Raw genomic sequence first — 22,560 nt, 5'->3', positions numbered from 1 at the left:
AGTCTATTGTGAATATCATTCTAAATAGTCTTTTATCTTTCACTCTTCTAGCTGTACTGTGGTTATTTTAAATGTCCATTACTTGTATTTACAGTAGTGTATTTAGTGTTTCATTTCTCAAACCGAAAATGTTGAACCACATAATCATCTAAATTAAATCACAGTAGAGTACAGAACACGCAGTGAGGAGCTCACACAGTGAGTGCTCTTGAAAACAACAAGAGGAAAGGCACACTGCACATCTGCAGAACATCACGTCCGAGTTTACAGTGACAGCAGAGGTTGGAAGCGATGTAGTTTTTTTAATACTCGCTCGCTGAACGATCTCTCAAGAAACCTCGGTTGAGATTTAACGGGTGTCTAATAATCACGTTCAAAAAGGTGACGATAAGTTTTTTTTAACTAGGTACCCTTAATGGCATCACGGTGTGAGTAGATCTTAAAGTACCTGCAGACAGAGTACCCGTAATGGCAACACAGTGCTTTGAGTTCGGCTTTTCTTATTTCTTCTGCAGAACCAGTGGTATCGGAATATACTGATCCGCATAAGAAGCGCTTTCGGTTTCTGATCATTTTTATTGAGCGCTGTTCTAAACTTTACATTTGCTCGGGCTAGTTTTCCCCCATGAAAAAAAGACATATCGCTAATTACATAATTTCACTTTTTTTCTTATCAACGAGTAGAAAGAACTAAAATATATACTTCATTAAAAGTACCACAGGCAAGATGGCTGGTGGTCTAAGGCATTGCGTTCGGGTCGCAAGTCTTTGGAAATGAGGCAATGACTGCTGACAGTAAACAGAGCTGACGCTCAGCTGCAGACAAGCGCTCCTCGTTAGTATAGTGCCGAGTACCCCCGCTTGTTGCGCGGGAGACCGGGGTACGTTTCTGTGACAGGGCGCTGGTTTAATTTTTGAACAACCTGACTTCACTTAAAAAGTATACTACGTTTCGGACTAGTTAGTGCGGTAGAATATGGAGATCATCTCCAGCTTTGAGCTCAACTGCAACAAGAAGTCATGCTAAATGTAGTATAGTGAGTAGACATCGCGAGACAACAGAACGAGAGTAGAAAGCGGGAATATTGGTGTAAGGGCGTGATCTGTGTAGTTAACAAAATAGTTAAAATAATATAAAAACGTCTCTTAATTTAGATACACAACATTTATGGCGACGAGAGATGAGTGCTTGACGGACTCAAAGCGAGCAGAACACTGCAGATTTTAGTTCTCTTGCTGGTAGAAACGAACTTCTGAATTTTCAGACTTTTCGTTTAGTTTGCGCCATGGAAGATATGGCAGCCGCGCCGAGAAGCTTTGGTTATGCCCAGCTTTTTCCACCGCTTCTACTGAACCTCAGAGCTCCGGATTTGTATACGGAATACAAGATATGGATGGAGTCGTACAGATTGTTTTAAATAGCCAGTGGATCTTCAGAAGCTCAGGATGGCGTGAGACGTGCTACATTACTGCACTGTATCGGGGCTCCCGTGCAGCGGATTTTCGCCAACCTCCCTGGAGAAAAAGGTACATATGAACAGACTGTAGCTGCCTTAGACGCTTACTTTACACCGCGGAGAAATGTGGTTTTGGGACGGCATAAATTTACAGATGCAGCCATTCAAAGTGTGCGGTACAGACACGTACCGCAGGTAAGATGACACGGGGTACCGCGGTGCGTGATTGGTTGACCGACAGGGGCACTCGTGATCCGTTGGTCTGTCGTAGAAAGACTTACTGTAAACGTCTTTACTGTGCCCGTTGTAGATATTGAATTTTACCACTGAAGGGAAATCTTAGTAGCTGAGCATAAAAAGAATAGGAGCATACTGTAACGCGTGTGAAGGCCATAAACGATATTAATTTTGGAACGTAAACATACAGTATATAGCTGGTCTCGGTACTTTAAAGAAAAAAATACACACCAGTATTCCATTTCTCCCTAAACATTGTAAGCTTCGAAGTCTTTAACTAACGTGATACCGGAGTCAACAAGCATACTTTTAGAATTTTATTAAAAGGGAATATAATATGGAATCGCGTATCTCAAGAATTTAATAACGGTATGATTATATCCGTGTTCTGCGGCAGGGCTGTGTAGGGCTGTTTCGCCTGCCAGATCATGCGAGCTGTTTTGTAGCCTACTGGTCTAGGTGCATGACTACCAACTGGCAGGTTGTGTGTTTGAATCTAGCTGGTGCTGGACCTTTCAGTTTTATTTATTTATTTTTTAATCGCGTAACATAAACATATTACCGTATGCAAACTGTATACAATATGTAGGAACAAGTAATAGGTTTATTCCATGCTGAAAAAAAGAAGAAAGAGAACACAACGTTTCGGCCGTGGAGCCTTCTTCAGGTGTGAAGAAGGCACACCTGAAGAAGGCTCCACGGCCGAAATGTTGTGTTCTCTTTCTTCTTTTTTTCAGCATGGAATAAAACCTATTACTTGTTCCTTTGCAGCCTACGCATGCTGACGCAGCTACCCACCTGAACTACAACTGTATACAATATGTATATGTATATTTAATGTCTTAACTGTGCCCGTTTAAGTATTGAATATTCATATCTAAGTTTACCACTGAAGGGAAATCAACATAAACATACAGTATATGGCTGGTCTCGGTACTTTAAAGAAAAAAATACACACCAGTATTCCATTTCTCCCTAAACATTGTAAGCTTCGAATGAAACCACTAAATAAAGACATAAATATAGAAATCTTAAGATTTGTTTTATTTAATGTTGGTAGCAGGATGAACTGTCAGAGTGTATATTTTATATACATATTTTATATGTTAACAGTGAAAAAGGTATTTAGAAATGAGTTATTTCAAGATGAAAAATAAAACATACACGAAACATGGTTTCATTACGACCAGAATCGGTCTTGAGATATTTTTAACTTGATTTACAGTATTTGAGAGGTATGTCTTAACACCGATACTACAGTGCTTAAGTACTGCTCACATATATGTTTCTAGGTTTATATTATGCATTTCATACGGTCAAATTACTTTTGAGCAACTAATAAGAAGCGCGAAACGGTATGCGTTTTAGTTTCGTTTTGTGCTGGAACCCGTGGATTGATTAGACATCTCAAGTACATACAAGTCATTTTTTAAATTTTGTAGTTCGTCTTGAAAAAATGTTACGAGTACATCATCTATCAACAATTACACAGGTTCTGTTTCCATATTGCGGATTTTGGTTAGGTATGTGGTGTCTCCGGGGGAATAGTTTATGTAAACGAAGGTCGTACTTACACCACACTTTACTGTCCTCCGATCCGTGGCGTTTCTTCCAACAACTGTCTTCCTAATACAGTCCGTAATCCGTTCCCTTAGTCCTGATTCGTTCCGAGTTCCAAAAGCCCGTAATAAAGACAATCCGCGATGTATCCTAAACCAGTGCCCGTAATCCAAAATCATAAACCTTTCTCCTTGCAGTCGTTCGTTAGCCCGATCCTTAACATCCACCTCTTTCCACTCTTTTCCTCCAAAACGCATTCACCTTACCGACTTCCGCGCTGTTCACTGCCTCCGGGCCACTTATATCCCGGTTCCTGATGCGTCTCAGCTGTGTCTCGTTGTCTCTTAAGGTAGACCCTTTCCATCTACTGGTCAGCTGATTCTTTTTGTCCGCCATCTCGCTAAGGTCCATCTCTAGCATTTTCAGCGTTTCGTTTCGGAAGTACCTGTTAGAGATGACCCTTCCCCGTGTCCTCTTACAGTATTATCAAATCCAGTGGCACTGTGTTTTAGTTTACTGAGTCCCATGTCACATGGTCTGTGATTGAAACCTGTAAAACAGGTTTAATTCATCACAGCCAGCACTCTTCAGGTGTGAGGGTCTTCTGCTCAGAATGAAACGCTAAAATGTTTGTGTATATTCTAATGGTAGTGGGGGCAGGGTGTGTGGGAACAGATTTGGTTGAAATTGCATTGGAGATCTATGTTCTTCACACCTGAAACATTTTCTCTGAAAGCATTTTCTTCGCAGTTTAACCGATCTTGTTACAGCATGTTACAGTTTACTATTATTAACCATATTAATTTTAAGTGCTTAATGTAAAATCTTGTAAAAATATATTTGCATTGTTCAAATATACATTAAGTCTGACTATCATATAATAAGTTAAATACAAAACTTAAGAAAAAATAGGGTTAAATATAATTCAAAATATTTTGCTAACAATGTTAACTGTTTATGAATAATAAAATGTATTAACTAAGGAGTAGGATGGCACAGTTGTTAGTATGTTTTTTGTTTTGTTTCTTTTTCATAAATACAACAGTAGTACCCGATGTCTCAGTGGCTTTCAAAATTAAATTATGCATGCAAACCTGTGAACTAGAAAGATAACTAAGATATCCATCCATTATATTCCATAATATCCATGAAATATATGGCGCTGAAATACAGTATGTGTGACGCATAAAAGACACCAAGGGATTGGGTGAGCTCCCATCACAAAAAAATAAACTGCGAACCTGCACTACAGCGACCATAGTACAGTATGGAGACCAAGGCGTTTTACGGGAAGAGACGGGGTGCTTCTGCCGCCCCAGCTTCCAAAGAGCGAAGGGTAAGCAAATACAGCAGACTTCATCTGAAATACGTGATTACAGCGCATATTACAAGGTATTATTGCCGTTTTGAATTTTAAATTCAATTATAATTATTTCTTCGTAGCCTGTTCTTCAAGAAAACACCGCACGGTCGAAACGATCTACCACCAGGACAGTAAAAAAGAAAGCGGTAAGACGGAAAAAAAGAAAAGTTTATTTTGACTTCTGTTCCGCGACTGATGAATACTACTGTGTGACTTTATTTCTTACATGAATTATGTTATTTTGCCACAGGCCGTGGGTCTCTGCTCTCGGCCACTGGCCAGGGTGCCAACCTGTAGAAGCAGCACCTGTATGGAGACATTTCGGCAGCAGCGGGAGCATTACGATGCATTACTGGGGAGGATTGGGAGGCTAGAGTTCCAGCAGTCAAACAGCTGAGCAGCTGTCTCCCGAAAAGTGCCTCTCCCCGCCACGCAGGCTGCAATGCCTGGCGGAAGCTCTGCCCCCCCGCAGAGCACACACCGCCTCAGGACACTCCATCCCGGCCTCTCAGTTCACCACCGCGCAGGAATCTGTTGATGCTGTCCCCGCCGGCTATCTCCCCCCAGGAAGCACAGCGGAATTCACAGATGCCAGTGGGACGAATAATTCTCCCAGATGTCCAGCTGCTACCCATCACCCAGGAGATGGAGGGGGGGTTGTACTTGCAGTGCATCGGCATAGACGGGAAAGCAAGAGCCGACCGCTACGCCGCCCTCGTGTTTCGAAATCTTGTGACTTTTGAAATTTACTGGGGGTGGACCACGTCTGTAAATTTCGATGGGTCCAGAGGCAAAAGTGCCTTGCCTTGCAATCTCCGGGAAACCATTAGTACGATGGTGAATCGGAGATTCTCAACCCTTGCTGCGTACGACTGGAAAAGAATTCGTGATCGGATCAACGAAATGCTTCGTAGGAGGAGGCGGTCTTTTCCTCTTGTCAAACAGTCTGTCCACAAACAAAACATTCCTGTTAGACAAGAGGAATTGAAAAAAAACAATTTTGTCAATGAAAACCGGTGTGTGTGTCTCTTCCTGCTGGATGTCCCTCTCACAAACTGCTGAATGAATAAAATAATTTTATTGAAAACGAGTTTGCGATTGTCTGGTCTTTAAATTCTTGAGATACGTGATTCCATATTATATTCCCTTTTAATCAAATTCTAAAAGTATGCTTGTTGACTCCGGTATCGCGTTAGTTAAAGACTTCGATGCTTAAAATGTTTAGGGAGAAATGGAATACTGGTGTGTATGTTTTCTTTAAAGTACCGAGACCAGCCATATACTGTATGTTTAAGTTCCAAAATTAATATCGTTTATGGGCTTCACACGCGTTGCAGTATGCTCAGGCACTAAGTAAAAGGAGATGCTTCGTATTGCTTGACTAATTTTAAAAACTAAGTTATAAATGCAGACGCTCCCTCGGTGCGCTGCTCTGGTGCGTCGGCTCCTACACAGTGCCTGTCTGCCGTAAGCTTTACAATATACATACCCAACACTGCTTGTACCCATCTGTCATGCAAATAAAACACCTTGAATTGAATTGAATTGAGGGGAGAAGGGGGGAATACTAAAGCCAATACTGGCTCAATGGGCTTTGACGTGCTAATGCGTTGGTTTAACAGTCCGGGTGTGGCAGGCTTCCAATGTCAACTCGACTCGATTGGAAGACAATGAACGTATTTTAGCCCTAAATGAATTAATAGCAAACATGGTTTACATAAAATACATTTTTCCAAGAAAGTTTATAATAATACGATCTATAGTTGAAATCTGAGCCTACTTTAAAAATAAAGGAAAAGCATTTTCAGAGAGCTATCACGCTGTATTTATGTAGAAAAAGTGATTAGTTTTATGAGCAATCTAATTACCTATTCGCTTAAAACTCTATATAAAATAAAGTTTATTTAGAGATGAATGATCAGTGTCGCAGTTTAAATAATGTGAGTCAGGAAACTAACACAGCGCCACCGGATTTAATAACGCAATAAAAACGCTATAAAATAATGTGACACAGTACAGCACAGTACAATAATACTGACCATGACTTTAGAAGCATAAATTACCTTACACTCAATTTAAACACAAGCTGTCTTTCTGTATGAACCTCTAAGCTGGTTCATACAGAAAATGTAGAAATGCATTAGCCTGATTATGATTAAAAAACACATAATTAAACACGCGTTTGCGATTTAAATCAGAACACGATTTAAATCAATATAAATGTTTATATTGTAACGCATACTGTCCAGCCTCCATTTCTCTATAAAAATTTACTGTTGCACACACACACACAATAGAAGTAGGAACCACTGTCAGAAGGGAAGATATGTTCAAAATATCGCAAATATCGATCATGTTGCGATATTTTGAAATATAAAAGTCAATTGATTGTCCATAATATCGCTTACCTATTTTTTTGAAGAAATGTTTGTTAAAATAAGAGTCCAGCACCAGCTGGATTCGAACACACAACCTGCCAGTTGGTAGTCACGCACCTAGACCAGTAGGCTACAAGACAGCTTGCATGATCAGGCAGGCGAAACAGCCCTACACAGCCCTGTCGCAGTACACGGATATAATCATACCGTTATTAAATTCTTTAGATACGCGATTCCATATTATATTCCCTTTTAATCAAATTCTAAAAGTATGCTTGTTGACTCCGGTATCACGTTAGTTAAAGACTTCGAAGCTTACAATGTTTAGGGAGAAATGGAATACCAGTGTGTATTTTTCCTTGTGATATTTTAAGCTCTAGTTGAATGATAGGTGTCACATTTTAAATCATTTTCGTAGCTAGAAATTATGAAACGCCCTGTTAAAAGCAAGGAAGTTTTTATGCCCCGTTGAAGTAAAACAAAATGCCTGACAAAGTATGGCTTGGACAGATTCCAAGTGCTTGTACAAATGTGCTAAAGAAATTATACTTTGAGTATACAGCTTGTCCAAAGTCATCCATTATTAATACTATTAGTAATATCTTCAGTAAAGGCTTTGATGCATAAATATTTCTGATAAAGGTAGGTTGTGTACTTTTGTCCAACTGAGCAATCTTGCTTTCATAAAATATACCAACATTTTAATGACTGATGATTAACATGCTGTAATACACAGTTCAAAATTAAAGGCTCAAATGCTGTACATGAGAGGTTAAGCTCCCCCTGGCGGTTTTACAAGGCGACGCCGGATAGTTAGTACGTGACACACGTGAACTGCGTGATACCGCGTGATACCGCGACACGCCTACCGGGATATTCCGCGAAATACCTCACCCATTTTGAATGGCTGCATCTGTAGGCAGAGAACTTAGTCTCAGGACGAATCTGTTGATGCTTTTGTGACTGCACTAAGAGAACTGGCTAAATCGTGTGACTTTGGAGTATTGGAAACTGACATGTTAAGAGATCAACTTGTGGAAAAATGTGCACATAAGAGACTATAAATTGCTGAATGAGGAAGGGCTGACTTTAGAAAGAGCTCTTACAGTCGCTAGAATTCATGAAGCAGCTCAAGCAGAATCAAGAATGCTTTCTGACCACAGTGACAAAGTGACACTGAACGGGGCGCTCGCTCAAACTTTACAAACAAAAGCCCAACAGCAGGACGCAGTCATGCTAGAGATATAGAAGAACAGGGGACGGCTGACATTACATGTTACAGGTGCGGACTAACAATGCACAAAGCAGATGAATGCGGAGCGTGAACAGCAAGATGTCTACACTGTAAAAAAACAGGACATTATGCACACGTCTGCAGAACATCACGTCCGAGTTTAAGGACAGCAACATCAGAGATTGGAAGCTAGGGAGTTTCAGGTCTGTGTTTTTATTATAGGTTCAAGAAAGTCTGAATACCTTTGCAAGAAGTATTTCAGAATCCCACTCAAATCCAGTACGAATGCCGCATAAATCTGCATTGTACAATTAGTATACTGTTTGTCCTGAATCAAACACGCCTTATGAAGCATTTCTAAAACAGGAGAGATCGTTAGGGAATGCGTCTTCCTGTAAAAATAAAATGACTTCAAGGGCACTATAAGCAGAGGTGTGAAAGCCTGCTCTACAGAAGAACTATAGCCAGAGATGCCAAAGAGGTCGAGATTTCACCACGTGAGAGAAAGCATCTCAGAAAACGAAGTTGCAGTCGTTTCCACGCTTTATAAAACCACTAGGTCAAACAACAAGAGGTGAAGAGCCGCTGGTGATAGTAACGCGGCCAAGCGCTCTAAGGAGCTGGCTTAAACCTCCAGTCTCTTCAGGAGCATCTGTTGGAGTCACACTGCTACAGTGTATCGCCTTGTTAAGTATCCCTTTTATTGTTGTTGCTGCCTCCAGGCGATGTAAACCAGATTCAGAAAAAAATAATTTGAACAACATTATTCCCACTTTTACTTGAAGGCGTGGTGGCCAAGTGGTAAGGCGTCGGTCTCGTAAACCGAAGATTGTGTGTTCAAGCCCCTCCCGTGCCTGTTTCATTTGTCACCGCTTTCCTTTAGTTTCAAAGTCTTCAAAAAACTCGCAATGTAGGAGTCTCAATAGTAAGAGAACATAACTGTCGCCAGTGATTAGTATTCTTGCATATCCTGCCTTGTTTTTTAGTCGACAAAGCTTGTCTCTCTTCACACCCATCTTCCGAATGATCGCCTCAGCATTGGGAAGGAACGTGCACTTGGTACAGCCCCCCACTTCATGGTCTGATCACAAACGGATCAGGTGAGCTGTCAGTCCAGGTTGGAAGTAACGTTCGAAAGCACTAAAAATCGGACTTAGGAATGAGAAGACCATGTTTTTTTAAACGAGTAAATGATAAAATAATATACTGCCTGCAAGACTATGTCAAGTTCAAGTTCAAGTTTATTGTCATTATACTCATACACAGGTATATGGTATAACGAAATGCTATTTAGCTAGCTCTCGGACATAAGTAGTACAAAGAAAAAAAACACAACAATACAATTGTATAACAAAAGAAAGACAGAGACAACAGCCGATGTGCAAAAAACAACAACAGGCAGTGTGCAAAACAACAAAAAGGTAACAGGTTATGTGCAAAAACAAGCATCAAAAGAATGAAATAAAGGGATAGAAATGATGGGGAGTGAGCTTTTGACATGTATGGTAGAGGAAGATTTTCAATGTGTGTTTGGGTTTTTGGTAAGAAAGAAGGAACTGTGAGGTTCAGATCATAGGTGAGAGGTGGGGTGAGAGTGAGAGAGGCTGTGAGTTTAAGAGTTTGATAGTGCGGGGGTAAAGACTGTTTCTAAATCTGGTAGTCCGAACCCGAATGCTCCGGTACTGTTTTCCATGTCATGCTAAGCGCCACAAATTGTGTTCGTCCAGTCGTATCAATCGTCCTAAAGTTATGGAAAATCCGATGCAACTGGTGCAATCAGCACCTATTTCTTCAGGATAGTCGAGCAGTTTAAAACAGCAAATTCACAGCTTCGTGTCTTTTAAGCTTTGTGTTTCACTCTCCAAATAGAGGCACGGGTTCAAATCCCACTCCCGACAGTCATGCGTTTTACCCTGTCTTTTTTACCTGCCTTTACACTGTTTCAGTCTTGTTGTGCTCGCTGACAATCACAGTACGAGGAAAACGGAGAAACTACTTAGCAAAAACATAACGGACAGAAAAAAGCTTCGTAAACACGTGAATGTGATTAGCAGCAGTAAGGTATGCATTCAAATGTTTAAGGCTGATTTATAAAAGGTGCAGCACAATGCAGTTTCTGAGAATTCGCGGGTTTTTATGCCGCTTGGACTTCTTTCAAGCCTATGAAGTGACCCCCGTTTTATTTTCATTTTCAAACTTCAGAACCGAATAACAAAAAGGTTTCATACCGTATGTGACAGCATTCCGTTGCACATACCGTTTCCACGATGTATTCAGCGACGGGAATGAAATATTTTAGTGCTGGCTCAAATGCGAGGAATTTCAGAAAAACCCGGAAAAGCAACGCTTGCAGTAAATGACAAATTTAAAGCGTGTAGTCAGCATGAACAGAACAACGCAATGCTCTGTAAAAACGATCTGAAGCCGCAATTACTCTTTTATCTCGGGCAGTTCATTCCGATATGATGTTTCCGCAGAATAAATGAAATGCCGAACTCCAAACATGTTGTTGCCATTATTGTTACTCCTGCTTCTGTAGTTTTAAGCTTTAATCAGTGGGTATGTAATGTTGTAAAGGGGCTGGACTACTTTGTTCAGTCCAAATTCCATTATGTGAATTTATGTTTTTTTAATATAAGCATTAACAACACAATGCGTGCTCAAAAACCCTTACTTATTAGCTTAAGAAGCGGCATTGTTTTGACAAAGTGTGGTATTCGAATAGTAAATGCTGAATTGTTTAATACTTGCTTGTGAGCCTTAGATAAATTGCCTGCTGCAATTTCAGCAAGTGGAGTTCTGCTCAGCTGCCTGTAGTACACATTGCTGATTCCTTTTGTGAGGGCACGGGCAATCTTTCAACGATAAGGCTGGCGTGCCTGTCGAAATTTTGTTTCCCTTTCACTGTGTTGTAATTGCCCTACTCGTACAACATCAATTGTGATGTCATCATTGCCCATTGGTTTGTGTCTTGTTGTCATTATGTATTTTACATTACAGGAACTGAAGGTACTGAACTGAAGGTACTGAAGGTAGGAACTGAAAGTACAGACTGCTTTAATCATTAGAATTCTCTTTCCTGATGTATTGGTATTTGAAGGCTATTGACAGCAAGGATTTATCTTCCTGAACTTGCTATACAGATGCAGCCATTCAAAGTGCGCGGTAAAGACACCGCAGTACAGATACCGCAGGTAAGATGACACGCGATACCGCGGTACGTGATTGGTTGACCGACAGGGGCACTCGTGGTCCGTTGGTCTGTCGTAGAAAGACTTACTGTACTGTAAACGTCTTTACTGTGCCCGTTGTAGATATTGAATTTTACCACTGAAGGGAAATCTTAGTAGCTGAGCATAAAAAGAATAGGAGCATACTGTAACGCGTGTGAAGGCCATAAACGATATTAATTTTGGAACGTAAACATACAGTATATAGCTGGTCTCGGTACTTTAAAGAAAAAAATACACACCAGTATTCCATTTCTCCCTAAACATTGTAAGCTTCGAAGTCTTTAACTAACGTGATACCGGAGTCAACAAGCATACTTTTAGAATTTTATTAAAAGGGAATATAATATGGAATCGCGTATCTCAAGAATTTAATAACGGTATGATTATATCCGTGTACTGCGGCAGGACTGTGTAAGGCTGTTTCGCCTGCCTGATCATGCGAGCTCTCTTGTAGCCTACTGGTCTAGGTGCGTGACTACCAGCTGGCAGGTTGTGTGTTTGAATCCAGCTGGTGCTGGACTTTTCATTTTTATTTATTTATTTTTTAATCGCGTAACATAAACATATTACCGTATGCAAACTGTACTGTATACAGTATGTATATGTATATTTAATGTCTTAACTGTGCCCGTTTAATTGAATTTAAAAAAAATATTTAACACGAACATTAAGCTGTTTACATGTTCCGCCTGAGAACAGTCACCCGTTGCTACCCAACGCAGAATGGTGATTGGCTGACACCATCTGACACCCCTCTGATTGGAGAAAAAAGACGTGCTGGTGTGCTATACCAGGAAGAGGATTTCTTTCAATTCTAAACGTGTATTTTAAAAGTTTAAGAAGTAAAAACCTTACAGCGTACACAGATTTCTAAACTGATCAGGATCGTTATCTTTGTCTCATGCATAATAATGTTCACCGCTCTGTCCAGCAAATTAATAATAAACTTTATTTTATATAGCTTTTTAAACGAATAAGTAATTAGATTGCTCATAAACCTAATCACTTGCTTTTTCTTTTTATTTATGCTCAGATTTCAACTATAGATCGTATTATTAATAACCATAATAACAACCAACCAACAAAAACAACCATATAAACATAATACCAACCAAAAACATAGATAACAACCACAATACAAAATCAAATAATCAAACCATTTTACACTCGCAAAGTCCTCCAATTATCATAATCCCGCCCCTTATGCAAAACCAAACCTTCCTCCCATCCCAGTTTATCCTGTTTATCATAAACAAAATCCACCTCAATTTTCAACATAAAGCATTACACAAAATCAATACCTCAACACTCCATACTCAACAACGATAATTCACAAACAGCCAGAACATGTAACTACACATTCCCAAACATACCTACTTTCCATAGCCCCGCCCCTTATGCAAAACCAACATCCCTCCCCTGTTCTCTCTCTCCCCTGGCGGTTGTAATTGTTTTTATTTTCAAATAAATTTTAGCAAAGTCATGTATTTTAAAAATCTTAAGATTTTTCTATTTATGTCTTTATTTAGTGGTTTCATTAGTGACAAAGGCTAAACTTTCTTGGAAAAATGTCTTTTATGTAAACCATGTTTGCTATTAATTCATTCAGGGCTAAAATATGTTCATTGTCTTCTAATGAAAGAAGGGTTCCTTTCGCCGTAGTCGGGAGCCTAGCCTTTAACTAGTAAGTACTGTATTTACTGGGTTTTTGAGGGGGGGTGTCTTTCGCTGGAAATCTCGCCTCCTACTTTGAAAATACCCGTGAAACCGGTTCAATTCGTCACAGCCAGCACTCCTGCAGAGAGTTGGGTTGTACTTGCAGTGTATACAGTACACGCGTTATGCTCTTCGTTAATGTCTGTGAAGTTTTATTTAATCTCTGAGCCATACTGATTCTTCTGGAAGCACACCAGTATTCCACTTTCTCCCTAAACATTTTTAGGATCAGAGTCTTACATGTGGTTATTTCGAAAACGTTTGTACGTGCTCCTTCTTACCATGTTACTGTTTACCGTTACTGACCATATTAAGTTTAAGTGCCTGTGGGCACTTTTCCTGTCCGTGGGGGGTGGACCGTCTTTCATTAGAAGGTTAGTCTGTTCTACTCTGAGAATGTAGGGGGGTGGGAAGTGCCCGCGGTCATTTAATTAGTATTAAAATCTTAGTTATCTTTCTAGTTCACAGGTTTGCATGCATAATTTAATTTTGAAAGCCACTGAGACATCAGGTACTACTGTTGTATTTATGAAAAAGAAACAAAACAAAAAACATACTAACAACTGTGCCATCCTACTCCTTAGTTAATACATTTTATTATTCATAAACAGTTAACATTGTTAGCAAAATATTTTGAATTATATTTAACCCTATTTTTTCTTTAGTTTTGTATTTAACTTATTATATGATAGTCAGACTTAATGTATATTAATGTATATTTGAACAATGAAAATATATTTTTACAAGATTTTACATTAAGCACTTAAAATTAATATGGTTAATAATAATAAACTGTAACATGCTGTAACAAGATCGGTTAAACTTCGAAGAAAATCCTTTCAGAGAAAATGTTTCAGGTGTGAAGAACAAACCTGTTCCCACACACCCTGCCCCCACTACCATTAGAATATACACAAACATTTTAGCGTTTCATTCTGAGCAGAAGACCCTCACACCTGAAGAGTGCTGGCTGTGACGAATTAAACCGGTTTTACAGGTTTCAATCACAGATTGGGACTCAGTAAAGTAACACACAGCGCCACTGGATTTGATAATACTGTACCTAACCAAAATCCGCAATATGGAAACAGAACCTGTGTAATTGTTGATAGATGATGTACTCGTAACATTTTTTCAAGACGAACTACAACATTTAAAAAATGACTTGTATGTACTTGATATCTCTAATCAATCCACGGGTTCCAGCACAAAACGAAACTAAAACGCATACCGTTTGGCGCTTCTTATTAGTTGTTCAAAAGTAATTTGACCATATGAAATGCATAATATAAACCTAGACACATATACGTGAGCAGTACTTAAGCACTGTAGTATCGGTGTTAAGACATACCTCTCAAATACTGTAAATCAAGTTAAAAATATCTCAAGACCGATTCTGGTCGTAATGAAACCATGTTTCGTGTATGTTTTCTTTTTCATCTTGAAATAACTCATTTCTAAATACCTTTTTCACTGTTAACATCTTGTAGCAACTTTGCGACAAAATATACACTCTGACAGTTCATCCTGCTACCAACATTAAATAAAACAAATCTTAAGATTTCTATATTTATGTCTTTATTTAGTGGTTTCATTCGAAGCTTACAATGTTTAGGGAGAAATGGAATACTGGTATGTATTTTTTTCTTTAAAGTACCGAGACCAGCCATATACTGTATGTTTATGTTAAGATTTCCCTTCAGTGGTAAAATTAGATATGAATATTCAATACTTAAACGGGCACAGTTAAGACATTAAATATACATATACATATTGTATACAGTACAGTTTGCATACGGTAATATGTTTATGTTACGCGATTAAAAAATAAATAAATAAAACTGGAAGGTCCAGCACCACCATTATGTTTATATGGTTGTTTTTGTTGGTTGGTTGTTATTATGGTTATTAATAATACGATCTATAGTTGAAATCTGAGCATAAATAAAAAGAAAAAGCAAGTGATTAGGTTTATGAGCAATCTAATTACTTATTCGTTTAAAAAGCTATATAAAATAAAGTTTATTATTAATTTGCTGGACAGAGTGGTGAACATTATTATGCATGAGACAAAGATAACGATCCTGATCAGTTTAGAAATCTGTGTACGCTGTAAGGTTTTTACTTCTTAAACTTTTAAAATACACGTTTAGAATTGAAAGAAATCCTCTTCCTGGTATAGCACACCAGCACGTCTTTTTTCTCCAATCAGAGGGGTGTCAGATGGTGTCAGCCAATCACCATTCTGCGTTGGGTAGCAACGGGTGACTGTTCTCAGGCGGAACATGTAAACAGCTTAATGTTCGTGTTAAATATTTTTTTTAAATTCAATTAAACGGGCACAGTTAAGACATTAAATATACATATACATACTGTATACAGTACAGTTTGCATACGGTAATATGTTTATGTTACGCGATTAAAAAATAAATAAATAAAAATGAAAAGTCCAGCACCAGCTGGATTCGAACACACAACCTGCCAGCTGGTAGTCACGCACCTAGACCAGTAGGCTACAAGACAGCTCGCATGATCAGGCAGGCGAAACAGCCTTACACAGTCCTGCCGCAGTACACGGATATAATCATACCGTTATTAAATTCTTTAGATACGCGATTCCATATTATATTCCCTTTTAATCAAATTCTAAAAGTATGCTGGTTGACTCCGGTATCACGTTAGTTAAAGACTTCGAAGCTTACAATGTTTAGGGAGAAATGGAATACCGGTGTGTATTTTTCCTTGTGATATTTTAAGCTCTAGTTGAATGATAGGTGTCGCATTTTAAATCATTTTCGTAGCTAGAAATTATGAAACGCCCTGTTAAAAGCAAGGAAGTTTTTATGCCCCGTTGAAGTAAAACAAAATGCCTGACAAAGTATGGCTTGGACAGATTCCAAGTGCTTGTACAAATGTGCTAAAGAAATTATACTTTGAGTATACAGCTTGTCCAAAGTCATCCATTATCAATACTATTAGTAATATCTTCAGTAAAGGCTTTGATGCATAAATATTTCTGATGAAGGTAGGTTGTGTACTTTTGTCCAACTGAGCAATCTTGCTTTCATAATATATACCAACATTTTAATGACTGATGATTAACATGCTGTAATACACAGTTCAAAATTAAAGGCTCAAATGCTGTACATGAGAGGTTAAGCTCCCCCTGGCGGTTTTACAAGGCGACGCCGGATAGTTAGTCACGTGACACAGGTGACACACGTGATACCGCGTGATACTGCGTGATAGTTTGACACGCCCACCGCGGTATGCCGCGAAATACCTCACCCATTTTGAATGGCTGCATCTGTATAAGATATGGGTCCATGGTTATCTTAGTTTAGATGTACCTTTAAGAGGTGGTATTTTTCTCCATTGTTCAGCCTTTAGACATACTTTGAAAGTTTTAGGCACAGACATAATCTTTCTTAATCCCCTTTTATCCTGAGGTGACGTCCCAGACAAGCTTGCCCCCTCGGAATATTCACTGTGCTCTTCAGGCTTTTTTTCTGATTCTACACAGATTTAGTTTTTCCCTCTAACATGTCACCACTGTCTGTGCTGCCTGTGCATCGTCTGTATCTTCTGATGAACTTCTGAGCTCTACATCCCTCACATTGACTTGAAATATTGACTATAGATTGTGTACTGTCATCTGGTTTGGAATCCCTACCAATACTCACCCCCTTCTGCGCCCTAAGCACTTGGGTTCTTACTTTTTATCTATCTTCATGCCAAATCACTGATAACCATTTCCTGTTGCTGGATCAATCCTCTCCAAGGACTCTGTTTGACAGTGTTGACCACATATTGTCATGCCACCTATTTTTTTTTTCTATCTTAGAAAACTTCAGAAATTCTTTGATCACATTCCCTACTCCACCAACCCTTGACCACAGGTCTGGCCTCCTACACCTCTGTCCTTCTTTAACATGTGCCATTGCCAACAATCTGAAAAATAGAAAACACAGCTGAATGAAGTGGAAACATAAGTGAAATTCAACTCCCACTGGATGTTAATAGTGTAGGAGTGCGACAGATGTACAAGTCCATTAAATGTTTTTATTTCTGTGCTTAATTTTACGGGCCCTATATTTTGATATAGCATCAATCACAAAACGACATTCTGTCACTGTCACAACCACCGGGGATCAACTCACAAAAGAACTAACCAGTACCAGCAGCGGGTTAATAATAACATGTGTTAATCCATCAGCACACGCTCTGCAGCACTTTTTTAACCATCCAAACCCGCTTCCTGCTACTCAGTATTGAGTCTTCTCTTTGAGAGCTCTACCTCGCGTTTACTCTGAATCTTGCTTACTGGTTACTGAACTCCCTTTTGCCTCTCGACCTTGGACCTCATCTGACGTTCTGGATTGTTCGACTGTCTCAATAATTACTTGCTCCTGCATCTGCACAGGATCTGCATACCTTTTCACTGAGGATTCCTGATAGTCACCACGTAAACAAAACTAGAAAAGAACTACGTGTTTCTTAAACTTACCCCCAAATTTAAAAAAAGTCAACATATCTGGGTTGTGTGTGCAAGATTTTTAAAAACTGCAAAGTTTGTGTAGGTATGATTGTAAAAAATCAAATCATAACTGAAGAAGGCTCCATGGTCAAAACATTGTGTTTTCTTTCTTCTTTTTTCAGCATGGAATAAACCTATTACGTGTTCCTTGGAGATTACCATGTGCCAATAAGATATGATCACTGTATTGACCATATACAATTTCTTGCATTAGGAATTCCTATTTTGCATACCTCAGCTTGCTCTCCATGAACACACAGACAGGGAGTGAAGCTGGGGGTCAGAGTGCAGGGTTAGCCATTTATACGGCACCCCTGGAGCAGTTGGGGTTAAGGGCCTTGTTCAGGAGCCCAACGGAGTAGGATTCCTCTGCCGACTGTGGGATGTAAACCAGCAACCTTCCAGGCACAGTTGCAGATCCTTAGCCACAGAGCCACCGCTCCACCTAATGTGCCAATTCTTTAAAAAGTCCCCAAAAATGCAAATTTATTTTTAAAAATAGCTGTTGTAAATAACATCAGTGGCTATTGAAGAGTACATACAAAACAGAGACAAGTTAATAAACTTGGAATGACTACTTACAGCTCTGGAAAGACCGAAGATAGTGTTTCCGGTTGTTAAGGAACAAGTAGTAGATTTATTCCATGCTGAAAAAAAGAAGAGAGAAAACGTTTCAGCCGTGGAGCCTTCTTCAGGTGTGAGAGAGACAAGGCAATAGGCAAAGGTAATATAGTGGGAGAACAAAGGCTGGGAGGGAGGAGGGGTGAGAGGCAGGAGCAGGGGACAGAAAGAGAGGCCAATCAAGAGATGTGAAGTTAGAATAGGTGTTGAGAGGTGTGAAATGAAACTACCAATGAATGGAGAAAATTTAGTAGATCAGTCTGTCGTTTAGAGAAGTGGGAGGTGTGATCCTAGCTGCAGGATAAGTTTGGTTTCAGTAGTCTTTCTAACGTATGAGTTCAGAAAACCATTTTTGAGAAAACAGACGGAGAGATTAGAGTGGTCGTGGCCATCAGAGGTGAAATGAGAAACAATGGGCTTGGAGAGATCTTTAATCTTCACAGCCCTGACATGTTCTCTGAAGCGGTCTCCAAGTCTCCTTCATGTTTCTCCAATGTAGAGAGAAACTGGGCATTTACTACAAGAGATACAGTAAATAAGGTTGCTGGAGGTACAAGATGCCATCTGGGTGATCCAGAATTGTCCTGAGGGGCCTTGAATGAGTGTGGTGTTGGATGTGTACTTGCAGGTGAGACAGTGAGCTCTGTTGCAAGGGAAAGTGCCTGGTGTGGATGGTTGCTGAGGGCGGTCAAGGGAGCTGTGAACAAGAAGGTTACGCAGATTAGGTGATCGGCGATATGAGATGATGGGGCGGTCAGAAAAGAGGGCCCCAATGGAGGGATCATCGTGTAGGATGGAAAAGTTGTCGTTAACAGTCCTGGGGATAGGAAGTGTGTTAGGGTGGTACCAAAGGAATGCGGTTGTTACTGCAGGAGTTCCTGATTGGGTTGATGGTCCGAGGGGTGTTTTTGGCTCGGGCAAGGGCCCCGTCAATAACATTGCTGGGGTATCCTCTGTTGATCAAAAGGGAGTACATTTTGAGGGCTTGGTTCTCAAAGTCAATGTCGTCCCTGCATAGTCATTGTAGCCGAAGGAACTGTGAAAAAGGGAGAGTAGTGGAAGATATGTTAACCGTATATTTGAGGGACGGGTGGAAGTTGGTGAAATGGTGCAGGAAGCACTTAAGCTGATCGTCGGAGCATATGGCAGCACCGACGCAGTCATCAATATATCGCTTGTAGAGGTCAGGGACATAGCCAGTGTAGGAAGCGAATAAGCATTCTTCTACCCAGCCAACAAAGATATTGGCATAGCTGGGTCCCATTCTGGTGCCCATGGCAACTCCACTCACCTGTTGTTAAAAAAGATTGAAGGAGAATGCGTTCAGTGTGAGAACCAGTGTTTCTGGTTATTGTCCTTTAATTGATCTGCCACCAAAACATTAATCCTCAACAGTCAAACAAGTCCATGTGATGAAAACCCTTATGCTCTTTAATGTTTTTTTATGGATTGTGCATCTGTACTAATTTTTTTCCCCCTCACTCATCAGCTTTTGGATGACAGATTCTGACCACTGTATAAGATCAGAAGCAGTTGAAGAAAAGGGCTCTTTTCTGCTTATTTAACACACTCCTAATGCAAACACATTATGAGTACAATGGAAAGGTTGCACCCAATGGGATCAAGCAATTTAAAACATATGTTCAGGGGACAGGAAAGTTGTTATAGAGATGAATGGTATTCATGAAACAAATAATATTGCAAAAAACTTTGCCAAAAGTCACAACCCATTTAACATTCATCAGACAGATTGAATCAGTTGGATATCTCTTAGATTCAAAATGCACTCAACGGCTGTATAATGCAAGCTCAAGAGTCAAAAGAACAGTAGTGAAATTACAATCTTACAAAAATAAACAGCCATTTGATCTTGTGATTGATCTATCATACACCCTTGAAATGATGTTACAGATTTGGAAGTTTGCACAGCTTGTAACTCCTTTCTAACTCCATGAGACACACAGACAGGGATAGAAGCTGGGGGTCAGAGCGCAGGGTCAGCCACTGTGCTCTTGTGCCAAACAGGTCATACAAACACTGCCATTCCTTATATCTTTCCCTGAACCTCTGCGTCACTTCCTCACCTTCCAAAAGCAAAATATCGAGCTTCCACACACCCTTCCCCACAGTAACAGCCGTTGGAATAGAAAGAGTACATGACAGTAAACAATGGTGAGAGAAACAATGGTCAGGGGTTAAGCCTGCGGTCGTGAAAGTAAAATCAAGTATCAAAACAAAATCTATGCGTGAGGCTTGGGTCCCATTAGACTTGTACCATGTGAAGCCTGCCCTCCCCTGACTATGAAGTTTGAGGGCATCTTTCAGTTTAAAATCTTTACATACCGTTTGTAATAATATTGATGACTTATCAAATTGGACCTGTCTCTCACCCCTCATTCTGCCTTCTCTTTCTAAAAGGCAATTAAAATCCCCAGCTAAAACCAGTGGTTCCCATCCCAATAAATATACTCAGTTCCTGAATTAGGACATATCGGTCATGTGGGCAACTCAGACAATATATATTTAAGAGTTTAAATTAGACATTCATGAAACCCAGATACACCACCAGTGCTCTCGCTGGTTTCACTACAAGGTGCTGACGTACCTCTACCTACTATACAAGCCTTTTTCTTTTTCCCCCCTTTGCTTTCTTTCTCTCCTCCTCCACCACCCCCACTATCCACAGGACAGTTCTTCATCTGCCCTCCTTGAGTCACCGGTTCTAAAGCTTGGTCAGTAGGATTACATATATTGGAGAGATGTAAATCTTTCTGCATCATTATCATTCTCTTCTACCCCATCCTCACTCCCTTCACTCCATTCTGAACCCTCGCTCTCCTTTTCTCAACCACATTCAGTTCCTGATCTATAACCACTGCTCCAGCCCTAAAATGCTTCTTCAAACTGTTTTTGCATTTTTGTTCTATTTGCAAAGGAAATTGGACAGTCTTTAAACACATGACCTTCACACTCACAGAGATTACATTTCCTCACGCTTGTACATTCAGTATATGCATGTCCAATTTCCTTGCATTTACCACACACCACCTTTGTAATGGCATCCACAAAGTGACCCAGCTCCCCACACCTCCTGCACAGTTTTGGCTGCCCTTGGTAGAACACAAGGCCTCTATTTTCACCTAATCCAATCAGAGAAGGAATGTTTAAATCCACCATAACCATTTTTATCTCCATGCAATGAAACAGGTACTTTCCATGCACAGTTCCAGATGCCATCATCATCCCAGACTTTCTGAGGCTCACCTTTCACTAAACAATACTTAGACAACCATGTCACAATATCTTCCTTCATCACCATCTCATTAAATATGTGAACAATCATAGTCCTATTGGAAAGATCCATCAGCTTCTGCCATTTAAACATTCTAATCAGGCCCACATCTTTTTTCTCTTCTATTTTTTTCCAAAATTCCTCCAGTAACTTTGCCGATTTGAAACTGATGTCAAAACCAATTCCCTTCGGCAAAGTAATTAAGCAATTGACATCTAATGCCCTAATCCTTAACTCTTTCTGTAACACCTTCCTTGAAAAGTCCAACCGTGAAATATCACCTGAGTGAGCCGAACCCTCACCACCCTTATACACCAAATGTGCGTAAAAGTAACGGCGCATGCCGACTCTACAGGCCGCCATGGCCGTTACAAATGTGTTAAAAGCAAACTAAACCTAAACCGAAACTTCTTCTGTGCACCAAACCCTCCAAAACCCTAATCCCTTAATCAAACACTTATACAAAAACTCCACTCTCGACTTCTGGGTTTAACCCTTTACATCTCCAACACTGGTTAGAGACTCAGTGTGTCCCAGGCTCAGCGGTTATATAGGACAGGACTTGGCGAGCTGCAGGTGAAACTCGTTGTTCTGTGCTCCCCGTGCGGAATGTGCGTCTCCTCCCTCCAGACTCATCAAATCACCTTCATACTCTACAGCGGGAAAAAAAACTCCCTTTACTGTCTACATACAGTACATCCCTCTTAAATCCCAGAAACACAGAAACTCCGGGGCGTTTCTGTGAGTCGGTACTGGGTTTCTCTGTTCGAATTTACAAGCAGAAACAATAAAAGCGCTGAAAGCAGGAAGTTATTTCTGCTCGTAGGCATAAACGTGCAAAAATACATTTTCTGATTCCTAAAACCTAATAAAATCCATGCAAGTCTCCCTTTTGTTCCCAATGCACATAACTGAATATAAACCAGTCAAGT

General features: G+C 40.0%; 2 protein-coding genes and 1 non-coding gene across 3 annotated transcripts in view; all 3 read left to right on the top strand.

The window, feature by feature from the left end:
* The window catches only part of LOC148669375 (antigen WC1.1-like), a 590,051-nt gene that overhangs the window by 52,168 nt on the left and 515,323 nt on the right, over positions 1 to 22,560 (top strand). The window lies entirely within an intron of this gene.
* Positions 1 to 22,560, top strand: part of LOC148669398 (uncharacterized) — a 469,383-nt gene that overhangs the window by 85,112 nt on the left and 361,711 nt on the right. The window lies entirely within an intron of this gene.
* trnat-cgu (transfer RNA threonine (anticodon CGU)) lies at positions 9,014 to 9,085 on the top strand. The gene has a single exon. It is a non-coding gene; the product is annotated as a tRNA-Thr (tRNA).

The sequence above is a fragment of the Lepisosteus platostomus genome, chromosome 5, assembly GCF_059453375.1.
Source record: "Lepisosteus platostomus isolate fLepPlt1 chromosome 5, fLepPlt1.hap1, whole genome shotgun sequence".
Classification (NCBI taxonomy): Eukaryota; Metazoa; Chordata; class Actinopteri; order Semionotiformes; family Lepisosteidae; genus Lepisosteus; species Lepisosteus platostomus.
Note: the sequence above shows the minus strand (reverse complement) of the source record. Positions and strands in the feature narration are given on the sequence as shown.